This window comes from Betta splendens, chromosome 17 (assembly GCF_900634795.4).
Source record: "Betta splendens chromosome 17, fBetSpl5.4, whole genome shotgun sequence".
NCBI lineage: Eukaryota > Metazoa > Chordata > Actinopteri > Anabantiformes > Osphronemidae > Betta > Betta splendens.
The window spans coordinates 8,636,398-8,650,736 of NC_040897.2; the positions used below are offsets into that span (position 1 = coordinate 8,636,398).

At 44.1% G+C, this 14,339-nt stretch overlaps 1 long non-coding RNA gene across 6 annotated transcripts in view; it reads left to right on the top strand.

Moving 5' to 3' along the window:
* Positions 1-14,339, top strand: part of LOC114844003 (uncharacterized) — a 105,880-nt gene that overhangs the window by 46,850 nt on the left and 44,691 nt on the right. Inside the window, exons 4-6 of one of the 6 annotated variants that reach the window (XR_008693108.1) lie at positions 3,524-3,603; positions 4,633-4,799; positions 4,900-6,407. The exons of 2 other annotated variants lie outside the window; for them this stretch is intronic. This is a non-coding gene — a long non-coding RNA (uncharacterized LOC114844003). Of the gene's footprint in view, positions 1-3,523; positions 3,604-4,632; positions 4,800-4,899; positions 6,408-14,339 lie in introns of those variants that run through there. 3 more of the 6 variants (XR_008693107.1, XR_008693109.1, XR_008693105.1) reach the window with 3 other exon arrangements.

Here is a 14,339-nt window from a genome sequence, read left to right on the forward strand (position 1 = left end):
TCACACCATAACATAATACACATGTAATGATCACTTTGGCACTCAAATAAGCAGAGAAGTCAGAATGGTTAAACAGCAATATTAAATGCATTGAATATTAAGGTTTTATACGTGGTCCTTTAAAATTTTGTGACAAATGAAACGTCATTCCATGCTGAATGGTCTTGTCCCTAGGTAACACACAAATAATAATTACAAGCAACATTAAACTTTAAATGGCTTGATCTACATGTAAATATTACTAATTAAACTATTGTAACATTGACTTAAAATGCAACACAAAAATGAGGATACATAATTTAGCTGGTGGACATAGCATATACTGTATGTATGGTGCACAGATTACAAGAAATAAAGGTGAGTATCTTTATTTCAGTTTTCTACATTCACACAAAGGAAAGCATGGTGATAAGTCCCTTTGTTGTTCTTGAGGGATTTCCTGGCAAATCTGTAGATCAGGCATTTAACATCACACAGAAACCAATCAAATATCAAATTACAGGATTTTATACACAGAATACAATGGCATCAGTTTCATGACAGGCGAAAGTCCTGGTGCATCTGAACCAGAACTTGTGTCCAAATGAAGAGTTTTCCTCTTTATTAGTTCACATTCCTGGTTTACGAGCCAGATCTCCTGGGCTAGTGGGAGATTCCATGGAGTGAGTCTTGGTAGAGAGTTTACGAGACAGGTCTTGGTCTGGTTACTGATAAGGTGGTGGAGGACCCTGCTGAGATTTAGGTGGTGTCACCTAAAAGTGTCCATGGTTCTTTGATGTGCACTTACTGTAGCCATATGTGTGTTGTTTATGTTGAACTCACAGTTCTGTTGTGAGAGGAAACAGTGTCCTGTGGAATGGACAAGAATTCTGTGTCTTCTTATCTTCTGGTGAATTGCAGCTTTGTTTCTGTGGAAGGGAGTGAAGTTTACCAGTGGTGTTAAGTTACTTAGGTCGAGGCATGGATTGCTACAACAGTTGCTAAAGATGCCCGCCACTCTTTTCCCTGGATTTAATTATTCATTTAAAAGCTGTGCTTGCCCTGATAAGCTGCCGGCCCGCTGAGATGGACGCAACCACGTGAGCCCAGCTGATCTAGCTTTACTGTACAGTAAATGCACTGTATGCCTAAGATCAAACCCTTAACATTACTCAATTTACTTTTATTTATTCCAGCGATGCCTCGCCGCAATACTGCAAATGCGTCGTGTGTCTCTAACTTCCTGACAAAAAGGCACAAGTTTGAAAATCCCTCGTTAAGGCTTTGCCAAAAAGCGAGCTTGTTAGCAGCGGAGCGTGAGGTTTAAATTGGCAGCTCAGAGGTGACAGGTGTGTGGTCCTCCGTTGCCTGTATTTGTATTCATCTCTGTTTAAGAGGAGGTGTGTGGAGATGGGAGCAGAAGGATAAAAAAGACAGTCTAATCAATTAGGATTTCAGGGGCTCTGCTCTGCTTCCCCCCCTCACTTAATCAGGCACAGCCCTAATTCTCCTCCATCCCAAAACGCCCACTCGGACGAGGAGTCGGCCCACCGTCACTCAGCCGCAGCCAATGCTTGTTTCATGTCCCGAGCATCCTATAGGACGAGCCAATGTTGGAGGAGCTCAAGTGCCACCTTCTCATCTCCCCCGGTGACGATGAAGTGGTTGTTTGGCGCCGGCACAAACCCGGGCCCAATCCTCTGATGTAATGATCTCACAGCTGTGACCTTCACGGGAACCCGTCCAGTGACCCCGCAGGTGGAGACCTGCTGCCACGCCGGCATCAGCGCACAGACACGCAGACAGACACCTCTTCAGGGAATGGGGCAGAAATGAGAGGAAATGTTTGGCGCGGACGAGGGAGCAGCTTGGAGACACAGTAATTTGTCTGGGTCTGAGCCTGGCGAGCGGAGCCAGGGCTGCACAGGAGTAAGGGCAGAGTGTATACTATCAGCGCATGATGAGGGTGCTGTGCTGCCGGAGCGCAAAGTCACAGGGCATCGTGAAAATAACCCATGCTGAACTCCACTTTGGGCTCATTTAGAGCCAACACACAAACTTTAAGCTCCCTTTTTTATACTGATTCCCCTCAGAGTATTTCTAAAAAGCATTTCAGGTGTCAGTCAGGGTCGGCACAGGTTACTTCTAACACAGACTCTTTTATTTTGAGCCCACGTCCAGATTCCTCGAAGGCTGTGCAGTATTGGAGAGTAGCTGTGGTCAGGAATAACTCTTCATTAGTCCTCTCCACGGAAGTCACTCACTCAGAGCAGAGGTGCATTGTGGGGCCCGTGGCACCGCTCCGTTTACCATACTGTGAATATAATTAAATCCAGGCGCTGCCAGTATTTACTGGCGAAGGGGGGGCAGTCTCTCCCTGCTCCTCAAACAGCCCCTCCATCTGTCTGATTGGATTGTGGGTCCCAGGCAGCACCAGACATGACACAGGCACAGGCCGAGGTCCCCTGAACGCGGCCGCTCGCCGTTTTTAATACAACATGACCGAGCCGGGGGGGATTCAGAAGCCGGAGATAAAAACACGCTGCGTGCCTGTTTGTTTATAGACGTCGGTGTGATAAGAGCAGTTCCAGTCCCACCAGGTTACCACACGCGATTAGTGGTTTGGCTGGGATATTTTTTCCTTGATAGAGCAGCACAGCTTTGACAGTAAGCAGATAATATGTACACAATGCCCGGTGTCAGCAGAGTATTGAGACGAGGCACAGATTTACTGTCTGGAGCCTTCAGTGTCTTCATGGTGGAGAGGTCCATTGGAAGATACCGTCTCATCTTCTTTTAATTGATTCCCCCGATGATTCACTGGAGGCGTATCCAGATGCAAGCAGGGGTTTCTGTGAATGACACATAACTGGGGCCCCAACACACACATACACTGGTGGTGAACACTGTATAGCTGCGAGGGAGCAAAGGAATGTGCGCCACTATATTTGCCTTAATTTAGGGCAAATAATATAAAAAAAATAATTAAATTCATCTTTATTGAAGCTACAGTAGAAGATGTAAGTAGCACAACCACAGCATTTATATTATTATAGAAGAGGAGATATTGTTATATAATAATAATATGTATAATTGTACATTAGCGAGATCTATAAATATGCTAATGAGCTTGTCCCTGGCGTAAAGTAGAGCCTACATGTATTATAAGTTTCTGTACTTACTCTCATTTAATTTGGACTCTTTTTATGCAAGTAGGCAACAAAACTCTCATTTCTGTTTTAATTGTATAAACATGGAGTAAATAACAGCCAATGGAATCTGCCCGAGTCCAACAGATTCCCACAGTGGCACTGCTTCGCTATTTCACTTCCTTCTTTTTAACAAGCTGAAAATATGTCTTCAAGCAGCACGTATCAAACAAGGCAGAGAAATATAACACACTGTAGCTTTAGGAATCACAGATTTTCTCCAAACACCATAATCATTTAGCTGAGATAAAAGGCTGATATTTGATATTTGCCTTTGATTCTGTGATGTAAGACTCTGGATTGAAAGCTGTTCTTTGGTGTGTTTCCCCTTACAGGCATGAAATAGCGCGGCCACGGTTCCATTTGTTGTTGATTAGAGCCTGTTACTTCCTGTTCTTTGGACAGTTGTTCTTCAGTGAGTACAAAGCGCATCAGGACAGTGTGTACTTGTCATTAGCTCAGCGTGGAGGCGCCAGTCTTACTTATTACCCTGCTACTTTACTTCACCCGGAGAAAAAAACAAAAAAAAACACAGCGGCGATCGAAAAGGGAGGCAGAAACAGACAGATACCCCCCCATTATGGCAGTTAGGGCTTATTGTGTGTGGGAAGAGGTAGTGATTGAGCTGGGGGCAAATCCTTGGAAGTCGAAGCCGCGGCGACGGGAACAGTGACAGCCGTGATGAGGTCTTCTGGATGTGGGCTCTGCGCTAAGCCAGCGGGGCCAGGGGCTGAGCCGAGGGAGAGGCCAAATGAGCCGTCTGCGGAGGCGCCGATCGGAAACGGGGCTCGCTGTAGTGATGCGGCGCAGATGAAGAGGCTCAGGGAGGACAGAAAAGGCCGTCCTGGTAGGTGATAGCGAGACGGAGACAGGAAGCAAGACGCCTGACATACCGCCCTGCCACCTTTGAGCGTTCCCTCCCCCGCTATTGTCGTCCAGTGCTGCCTTTATACACACACTCGGTAACAAAACAATCTGTTTTTCCTCCCAATTTCTTGGTAAAATCATTTTTTTTCCCCATGCAATTCACCCAAGGTTACACAGGAACAAACCCGTGTTCAGCAAACCATTTAACCTTTTGTTGGTTTTTTTTCGTGACTTGAAGCCTTTTTTGCTTGGCACACATGCCAACAAACATTATTTTAATCCACTGTAGTGAGCACATACTGCACCTGACAGCTGGTTTATTATAAGGTTTTATGCAATTACACAGTCACAGCAGAGCAGAAACCCTCAGCCGATCTCTGTCTATTAGTTATTATTAAAGTTGAATGTTCTTTGCTGTCTTCTTCTGGTAACAGAGTTTCACGAACATTAGATGCCACTCAATCCATTATTCAGCTTCTTTTTAACCCACTTTTTGTTTGTGTTGTTTCATACGCCCCTGTCTGGCTCATCTGATCCTTAGCTTTTAAATCTTCTCTCCTTTCCCCCCATCGTGCAGTAAGGATCCTCTCCCAAACCGACTCCCGCGTCAGCATTCATCAAATCATCCAGGAACGACTCAACAGTCCCACTAAGGCGGTGCATTAGAGAGTGAGGTGCGATGTGAAATGCAGCTTCCATCTAATTTCCCACAGTTGAAAAAAAAGCAGCCACTATGAAATGGAGGTATAGAATCTTGAACTCCTCTCACAAACTCCAATAAAACATATCAAATCATCACTTTCTTCCATAAGGTAATTACGTATCTTTGGAAATTTCGTTGCAGATGGAAAATCGCATATCAAAGCTCAGGCAGGGAGTGAGTTGAAAATAAGATACAGGGGGACGTTAAATGACATAATACATCAGAAGGCTAATAATACATTATTGCTCTGGATTAAATATGTATCTCCTTGATGTTATACGTATCTCACTTTTATCTCTCGCCGTAGTGTTCACATAGTGTATTTCATATGCAAGCCACATGTATAACCCACAGTGTGACACAGAGCAGGCTGCCGTACTGTAAGTAAAGAGCTTTTTATTCCAAGGAGCACTTTGGGCGACTGGGAGTGGAGCTGCGGAAACTGTGTACTGCTGATTTCAGTGGTTTTCTCCTTTTAACTCCGGTTAAAGGGGTTTTCTACTCTTCTGTGGGCCGAGACATTTCTACACCACAAAAAATTGTTATTATTTAAACTATAAACATGAGATTTGCCACCAACAGCACTGTGATTTGGACATATTTTCAGTTTACTAAATTATTGTAACCTCACGACCATCAGCAGTTTTTTTTTATAAGCCAAAATTCCCTTAGACAGATAAGTCTGAAATACTTTTAGAAGCACCTTTTTTTGCACCGCTGGCACTCATACAGTACTTTGAATCTAAGGCTACTACTGGTTCGCTTACTTTGGATTACCTTCAACTATACTGTAGAAGCAAAGAACCACCACATCATCTGTGTAAGTTTTAATTATGAGGTGTATAATCATAAACTGGGCCAAATAGAGATTATAATACAGGTGAATGTGGAATAGCACAGCTGTAGTTTGGCGTTTTTTTGGTACAGAAGAATTTATGAATTGCTAAAGTCAAAAAACAAAACAGCTTATTAAAGCCAGGGGCCTGATGTGTGAGCTTTTTTTTTTATTCATATTTTTCTTTGTATAAAAAAGTTGTTTTTCAAAAGTGTTTTAGAATCACCATACCTGCATTAAACATTGCATCAGTGGCCAGTTTTATTCTTCTTCTATGTTTTTCTATGTATTAGTTCTGTTTTCTAGGAACTAGGCTACAATATTATTATTTTATACGCTTGTAGATGTGTAATATTATGGAGGACCTTTTTGCTAGAAAAAAATATATATTCACAAACTCTCCCGGGCAACGCTGTCCAGGGTGTTTCTCGCTTCTTGCCCAGTGACAGCTATAGGGCAGGCTGAACAGGATGGATGGACATAAACGGGCATTAAGACGGTCCAGACTGCCTCCTGTGACTTTAATGGTTTTAATCCACCAGTGGCCCTGTCAACCGATCATTTGTAACATTTTCTGACCATCAATTATCTTTTTGCTGAGGAAAGGTAGACACAGAGTCAATAGGTCTATTAGGGTTAAAACACTACCCTTCAAATCCATGTTAAGGTAGAAACACTAAGTTGAGTCCAGAGAAGAAATATCCCGTGATTACTCATCGGTCATGATGGATGACTCACAGAGAGGCAGGACGGAGCAAAGCTGTCATCAAAAGCTGACTGAAGAATGGAAAATATAATATAAAACATTTTCCAGAAGAAGGCATGTCCAGACTTTTGACTGGCAGAAATCTGTGACGCAGCCTCTCGCATCAGCAGCTTTGTGTGGATAAAAGCCTGACCTCTCACTGAAGTAGTAAACAACCTGCACGTCACGAAAGGACGACTGTCTCCGTATGCAGTAAGACCTCATTAGGAAATCTGCTAACCCGGGCTTTTACGCTCACAAACCTACTGTACAGCATCTAATTAGCGTAGATGAAGTGCAAACTCAGTAAAATACACTTTCAAGCTTTTCAAAAAAAGACACATTTACCTCATTCATATATATGTCTATACGACTCTTTTAAGCAAAGGGGCTGACGGCGGCTGTCGCGTGCTGTTTTCCCACTGCGTCTGTCGTTATGGTCCCTCTGGATGAGAAGAAGCGAAATGCATTCTGAAGAGTCCTTTTATTCCCGCTGTAATGAGCAGATAGCCGGCGGGTAGCTGTTGGTGCCTGCTGCGCCTTTTCCACTATTGATAGTTTCCCTTTCAAACGCACCTCGTCCGCCCCCCGCGGCCCACGGGGCCACGCTGCCACTGTGCTTAGGAGTTCGCCCCGACTCCCACTGTAATCTTTAGACACAGCGAGCAAAGGGGGGCAGATCCCATTTGAGGGAAACAAGGGCCGCTTGTGTTCATAGAATGTGACTTATACAGTATCTGATAATGGCTGTTATGCTTATATGGCTATTCCTGAGGCGCTCGGTTGCCAATCCACGGCGGGTGATCAACGATTAATCTCTCCACCGCACTGGCGTTGGCAGAGGAGGTTGAGAAAGCAGGTCCAGGCTTCTCTGCACCGTGAGTGGACTGTTGCTGTGAAAAAAAACAACAACAACAACGCTGGTTTACCCAGATTTACACAAAGGGGCCAGACAGTTCCGACAAAGCCCTTCTCATTACTGTACCTAGAAACAAACAACAGGGAATGAGAGACGCTGCCTGTCTTACAGAAGTAAAGCTAATTATTTCTCAGCCCCATTTTGTCGATCTTGCACATTTTATCAGTTGCGGGTTGAGCACTAATTAGACATTAGACAATTAGATTCAAACTCCGCTCTATCCCCGAACTCGACTTATCTACAGTATATGTAACACTACAGATGGTGGATGATCATAAGGTTTGATAGATCTCTAGCTTGGTGCTCACCTGGCTGTGAGGAGCCAATTTGATTTGGTGCATTAATGATAGATGCGTTTAAAACCCTCCTGTGATCTGGCCATTAGTAAAGAGCACAATGTGTTGTTGCAGCGTTCCAGCGGGTTCTGTAGGACTAATTAACAAAGGTGTATTAGTCTAATGAGTCCCTCTGCTGAAGCCCATGAGAGAAATTAAGGCTTCCTGAGGTATGCACCAAGTTCATCTTCCAGGAGGTGGTAGGAGAGCGTATTGATTAGCTCCCGCTGTGTGTGTCGAGTCGGAGAAAGCCCACGCCAGCTCCTGGTGTTACACGTTTATACAGACGAGGGGCTTTGAAGAGGCTGAGTTTGTTGTTTCATTTGTTTCTGGACATTCCCCTAAATTGCATTATGTCTCACTGTCATACTGTAGACACAATTATTTCAAAGAATGGACAAATATGCATGTGATTTATTATAGTTAGAAGAATTTAAATATATTTAAATTATTTTGGAATGTGTTTAGTTTTTATTTTTGATTATTTACCCCATTGTTTTATTTAACCCATAAAAGCAGTGCGAAATCAAACCAGCAACAATAACTTTAAAAAACAAAGATGACCAACCTAATATTTCACCTAATGGTTCATTAATTAGATCGTAAATCACTGTGACAATGACAGCTAGTCCCAATTACAGACGTCACGCTTGGCTTGGCTCTCAGAGCTTCATTGTCTTTGGAAACAGACAGAAACCACCTTGTTTACTTTAAGGCCAGGGCGTCGGGTTGTGCTATAATCTAACACACAGTCTGAATTGTAATACAAACACAAGCGTTGCTTTACATTCAACCAGGATGTTTGACTTCATTATGTAAATCGAGTGGAGATAAGACAAACGCTCTGACAGGTCGACAATTATTACAGTAATGATGTTTTTTGACCCATTTTCTGTAATAACGGCACAAAGACGATACGGGAGATTCTGCTTCCACCCAAGATTATTTGGAATAATAGTCTCCCTAAAATACCTTCACAGCCTGAGTGTCCTCTTATGCTTTTGGTCCCGGATGCCTGGAGGTTCATCCAATAACCACTGAGTCCTGCCGCAGCCTTGTGAGGCTTCCTCCCGCTGCTCTGTCCCTTTGTATTCTGGTTGTGTGTGTCTGCCGTGGCAGCTAGTTAGCATTATATTTGAATGCCTTTAAAAGGACCCCTTTAAAGAAGAACAGGCATGGTAACAAGGAGGAGAACAAATAGCAGATGGTGTTGCGACTCTGTGTTCACATCGGGGGGCGATGCAAATGCTCATCATTCATTAATGCTGAGGACAGGGAAGTTGATAGGCGAATGCATTCCACAAAACTTCCTTCATTACGTGTCATTTTGTGCACGGCGAACTACACAAGGCTGGATTTATGTGTGTAGCATGATGGAATGAGGTCAATCATTATGGATGAAGAGGGTATGTCTCCCAGCTTGAGAGGTTATTATCTGTTGTGTATTCTTAAGACAGGAAAGGATGGATCGTGAGCAAAATGAGACTGCGGATCAGTTCATTAACACCAGTAATTGATAGGGTTTCTGCACTTCACCAGTATCACATGGTAATTTTCAAGGCCACAGAGCAGCCCATTATTTTTTATACTCGGGGGTCAGCTGTTGAATATGGCCGGACTGTTGCTCCACATGATCAAACTCAATCACAGCTTTATAGCCTGCATTAATGCGGGCCTATGTGTAGCTCCTTACAGAATCATTATGTTACAGCTTATTCAGGGGAAGCCATTAGCAGCCTGTAATTAATAGAAACAGTCCATTTAACTTTAAAAGCTAATCATTACTGAGAACCATGGGTAAGAAAACACACAAGAGCTGGGGCTGAAATTGTGTTGTTTTTTTTGGACTGGGGGTAAATTTATCCAGGGGCCATAGTGAGGCCATCTGAGCGCCTCAGCCTGGTTCTCTAATATCTAATCAATAAATAGCCTGGGCCTGGATCCACGCTTCGAACGCGTCATCTATCGCTCACTGATCTTTGTATCGTCCCACAAATTCACAGCAATCTCAGTGCTTGAGACTTTCTGCCTGCGTCAGGCGTCTTTTCTTTCTTGGTTCAAGAAGCCTCATTGTTCAGCATCATCTGCTTGTTTCTTGACCTTATCCCTGCTCTTGCCAAACGGACACAACAACAGCCCACTCACGCATCCTGTCACCGAGTGCGGCGCGTAATTGGCCGGTTAGACTCACCGCCCGAGTTCCTCTTATTTGCCTTCCTGCGCTCGCCCGCTCGTTCTGACTCCCTCTCTCCCTCGCGCTTTGTTATCACTCGTGCCGTCTCGTCACTTTTTAAGCCAACCTCAACCCTGGGTCCAATCCCTCCCTCTCTCCTCGCTCGCCCTGATCCCCTCTCTGTACGTAGACCTGCGTCGCTAAGCAGTGTGAGACGCAGACAGAGGCGCAATTCAGAGGTCACTTCGTAAGTGTGGCTGCTAATTAACAGAAATGGGATGAATCATTTCTAAGGGAGATGGTGTGGACACATAATTTCACTCCATTTGATCTTGTTGCGCTTTTTTTTTTACATGCATCATTCTTTCTAGTGTTGCTTCCTTTTCAAGAGCACTTGATGGCTTCTCTTTCCTGACACGGACACCTCTCGTCACTGGGATTAGCGTGTTCCGAAGAGCGAGCGCCACAAATCCACCAAATGTTCTCATTCCAGCGATGACATTTAGTTTTACATGTGCAGCTGATGCTTTACCAGTTTTCAACATTTATTACACTCGCTGGCCTTAAAATCAAACCTCTGAGAGTCTGTTACTTCCCGCAATAAAGACAAGGATGGATTCCTTCTATAGCCTCTTAAAGGCCATTAAAATTACCTGCAGATCTTTGGGCCTGTTCTGCTTTTATATCTATGTGACAGAAGACAAAAGACTTTATCCTAGCAGCTCCTTCCAAACAAATCCCACATGTTGAGTTCTCTTGATAGGAAATTATTTCATTAGACCTACTTAAATCTCTATACCATGAGACGATGCAACAGCTTCAACAACAGGACTGAACTACTTCTGTGTTAAGTATATACAGTAGTTGACCTTTTAAAACTTAATGGACCCTCAAACCGTCCATCCACCTCATCCATCCATTTGCTGTTCCCATTTGTGCTTGTTAGGCTTTGATTGCCATCCAAGCAAAAAGGGTTGCTGGCCCAGACTCCCAGTTACTCATTCAGACACTCACTCCTGGTAAATGTGGTACTTTAACTGTAGCAGCTTTGGTTTTATATATACTGCAGCCTGAAATCATACATGATTTAAAGACTGGGTACATACAGACATAACATGTCAGTACCCGAAATTTAGTCGTATCTTATGGAAATTATTAATTAGTCGAATCGTGCTACGGCATTAATAAACATCACATCACAACTAATTAAACACTAGTGTGGAGACCAGATTGACAGAAAAGCACAAAGTGTAAAGACAAAACTAGGGGATGGTGTGTGCGATGAACTAGGCTGATCAAAGCTCTGGTGCAGTGGGAAGGTATGACTCCTTTCATGGGCTCGTTGGCCTTACAGCCACAATGCTCTACTGAACTTTTAATCAATAATTCAAGAATGGAAGAACCCGTCCTAATCACATGCCTTTTCATTCACACCTCTTTGATTGATGGGGAAATGTAAGCGTATGTGCGGCGCGCCAGGAGGTGCCTGTGAAGATGGCAGAAGCAGAGGTGTCTCGTTACAGGTGATGATATTGCAGCATAGACTGATGACATACCTCTGCCTCTGTCGAGGAATCAATGACATGGCTGCCGGTACAAATCAAGCTCACGGCTGTCACAGACGGCGCAGTTGAGTTCGGGTTTAAGGCGGTGGATGGACTGTTTCCAACTAAATTTAATAAAAGAAGGAAGGTAGCAGTTGTTATGGTGGAAATTGTTATTCATGTGTGGAAGAGAAAGCACAGAAGAAGAAGCCGAAAAGGAGAAGAAGACTTTAATGAGCTGCTAAGGCGATCGATACAGTATAAATAAACACAAGAAACTATGAATACAGAATAGATATTTAGATATTTTAAATTAATAATAGCAAAAAAGTCTTGATACCAAGCCAGTTACAAAAATTACATTAAAGTGAAGACTGTGGAGTTGGTACTGAACTAGGTCATTTTCTCCAGGTCACCTTAAAATGGATGAAGGTCATTGTTAATGGCCTCCAGCAATAAAACAGTGTGTGGTGTTTTTCTGAAGAATCCTCCCCTCGTTTGCCTCTGCAATAGGACACATTTCATTAGTTCTATCAGCGAGGTAATTCGGAGTAAAATAGGAAGGATAAATTACCCCGCGTGAGAAGCCTGGAAATCCTAGCACGGCGCCGATGCGCTGACGCCGCCCAGATCTAGGAACCATTCACAGAGGAATTGGAATTTAAAGAATACATTTGCAGTGTAGTAATAGTATGTGACTCTGGACCTGCTCGTGTGTACAGCACAGGAACCATGGCACTGTACTCACTAGCTCCATCTGGGCCTGCTCCCTAATCTTTATTGATGATGTTCCTCGTGATGTTAGAAGTAGAATGAATTCAGAGGGAGAAAAAAAACATTAGCACTAGTGATCCAAACAAACTAATTTGGGGGCTCTTGTACGGACGTTGTTTTCATCAACATCTAAGGTAATTAGCATCCAATAAACTCCAAAACTAATGTTTTCATTCCAAAATGTGACCAAATTTGCCAGAGACGTGTCGTAGTGTGTTTCCCAGGGTGAATAAAATTGAAGACGCAAACCATAATAAAACGGGGGGGGGGGTTCTCGCCGACTCGTGTCTGCCAAATAATGAGCCACATGTCTCTGTGTACCTATGTCACATAGGAGGCTGGAGAAGCTGCTAAGTCATCACATACTGTAGTACCAATGTGAGTGTAATGAGAAAACAATGGGGACCAAGCTGAAAATCAGGTGGAGTCAGTTAATGGGAATAACTTAATTAAAAGCTACTTAAGGCTTTATAATCCGTATGCATATGGAAATGCATGTCAGTAAAAGTGTTTATGCACTGATTTCTTAGTCAGTCTTTACTTGCCATGCACGCTATTTATCCACAATGAGGAAGCTAATATACATCATAGGTATGTAAATATGTATAAAGAAGACAAAACTCCGCCGGGGCCTCGGCGCGATGAGCGGTTTTCAGGTGAAGAGGAGGCGAAGCCACGGAGGAGCGACAGTCGTGGCAGCGGGATCAGCTAAAAGTCGTTTTGACAGGCGCTGAAGGCTTTGTGCTGCGTCAGGCTGAAGGGTTTTGGACCAAGTGGAGCCGAGGAGACGTGAATCATAATGCGCTCCACGGGGAGAAAGTCTAATCAGTTCCTCAGCTCGTGGTCCAGCGGCGCAGCGGCAGCGCTACACTGGCCGAGTCCGTCAGTCCTTTCCGCAAATTAATGTCAGATGACGTGTTGTGTACTGTAGCAATACTCTATCATATATATCATCGTTTTCCGTCACGTACCAATTGATACTGTCTTAGTTAATAATCCTAATGTGTGTGTGAGGAACCTGGTGCAACCGACAAAGTCGTTTTTGTTTTTTTTTTGTATAGAAGCCACGAGATGCACAATTTATTTGTGTCTCTGCAGCAAATTAGCCAATTTGTTGCGATGTCCAGCACAGAAACCGCTGGAGTGTTTCCATGATTAGGAAAATAATGAGCTGCTGTGTCCTCTGGTTTCACATCCATCCTGGTTCATGCAGGGGAGAGCAGGCTGCTACCAGAAATGGAAACTTACTCAGTAACCCATAGAACAACTGCTCCGGACTCAACCTTTAATTATATTACTTCCCATCCCATCTTGATATTTAATCATTGCACAAAATTAATTTTTCCACAGAAGCAAGAATATTGTAACCCTAGGGTTATGTGGGTCCTCTCCTTTGTCTAATCACCAGATAAAACACCAGTGGTTTTAATTATAGATAATTAACCTTATGAAATATGATTCATGCTCTCATCCTCTGTCTTCTCCTCTCCAGCTTTCTCATTAACGGAGCTCTTTTTAATATTTAAATTATGTTACATCCCCTTATCTAGTAGTCTCGCCGAACTAAAAATAAAATACACAATCTGGACGTGATCTCGTGCTCTGCTGCGCTCCAACTGCGCCGTCCGATAGTAATAAATAACAAGTCCCGTTGTTCTGAGCCGATAGGTGTCCTCGCGCCGTGATGACGCCTCTGCATCCCAGTAACGTCAGTTCACATCCATCACATCACGCCCTGCCTCTCACGCTCCCCGGCTAATTTCCATAGCTTGACCCAGCTGCCCTCCACTCGAAAGGCCGGTGCGGGGACGTTGCTCTCATCTTGCCAGGATCCCGTCTGAACCCCCCCTTGGGCCACTTGATCTCTGGACCATCATCAACACACTGGCTACAGTATGAGGGGGCTTTAACTGACTGGCGCAGAATTAGCTCGGCTGTAGCGTCTTCACATTCATCCATGCTCGACGTCTCCATCCGCCCAACGCGTGCGTGGTGAAGTGCTCATCAGCCGCCCTCGTGCCTCTTCACGCGCCCTCGGCGGCCGTGGCCGCCGTTGGCTTGTGATTGCCCTGACAGCTCCATTAAAAGAAAGCCAAGGTGATTGCGCTCGCCTCCGTTCTCGCAGCGTGCATGTCTAACCGGTGGGAGGGACCCGCGGCGGCTCCGTCCCATTGGCTCCATGTCACGTTTAATGCAGAGCTTTCATGTAAGGATGACTTCACCTTTCACCGCTGTCATGGGAAGCCGTGTGTAACT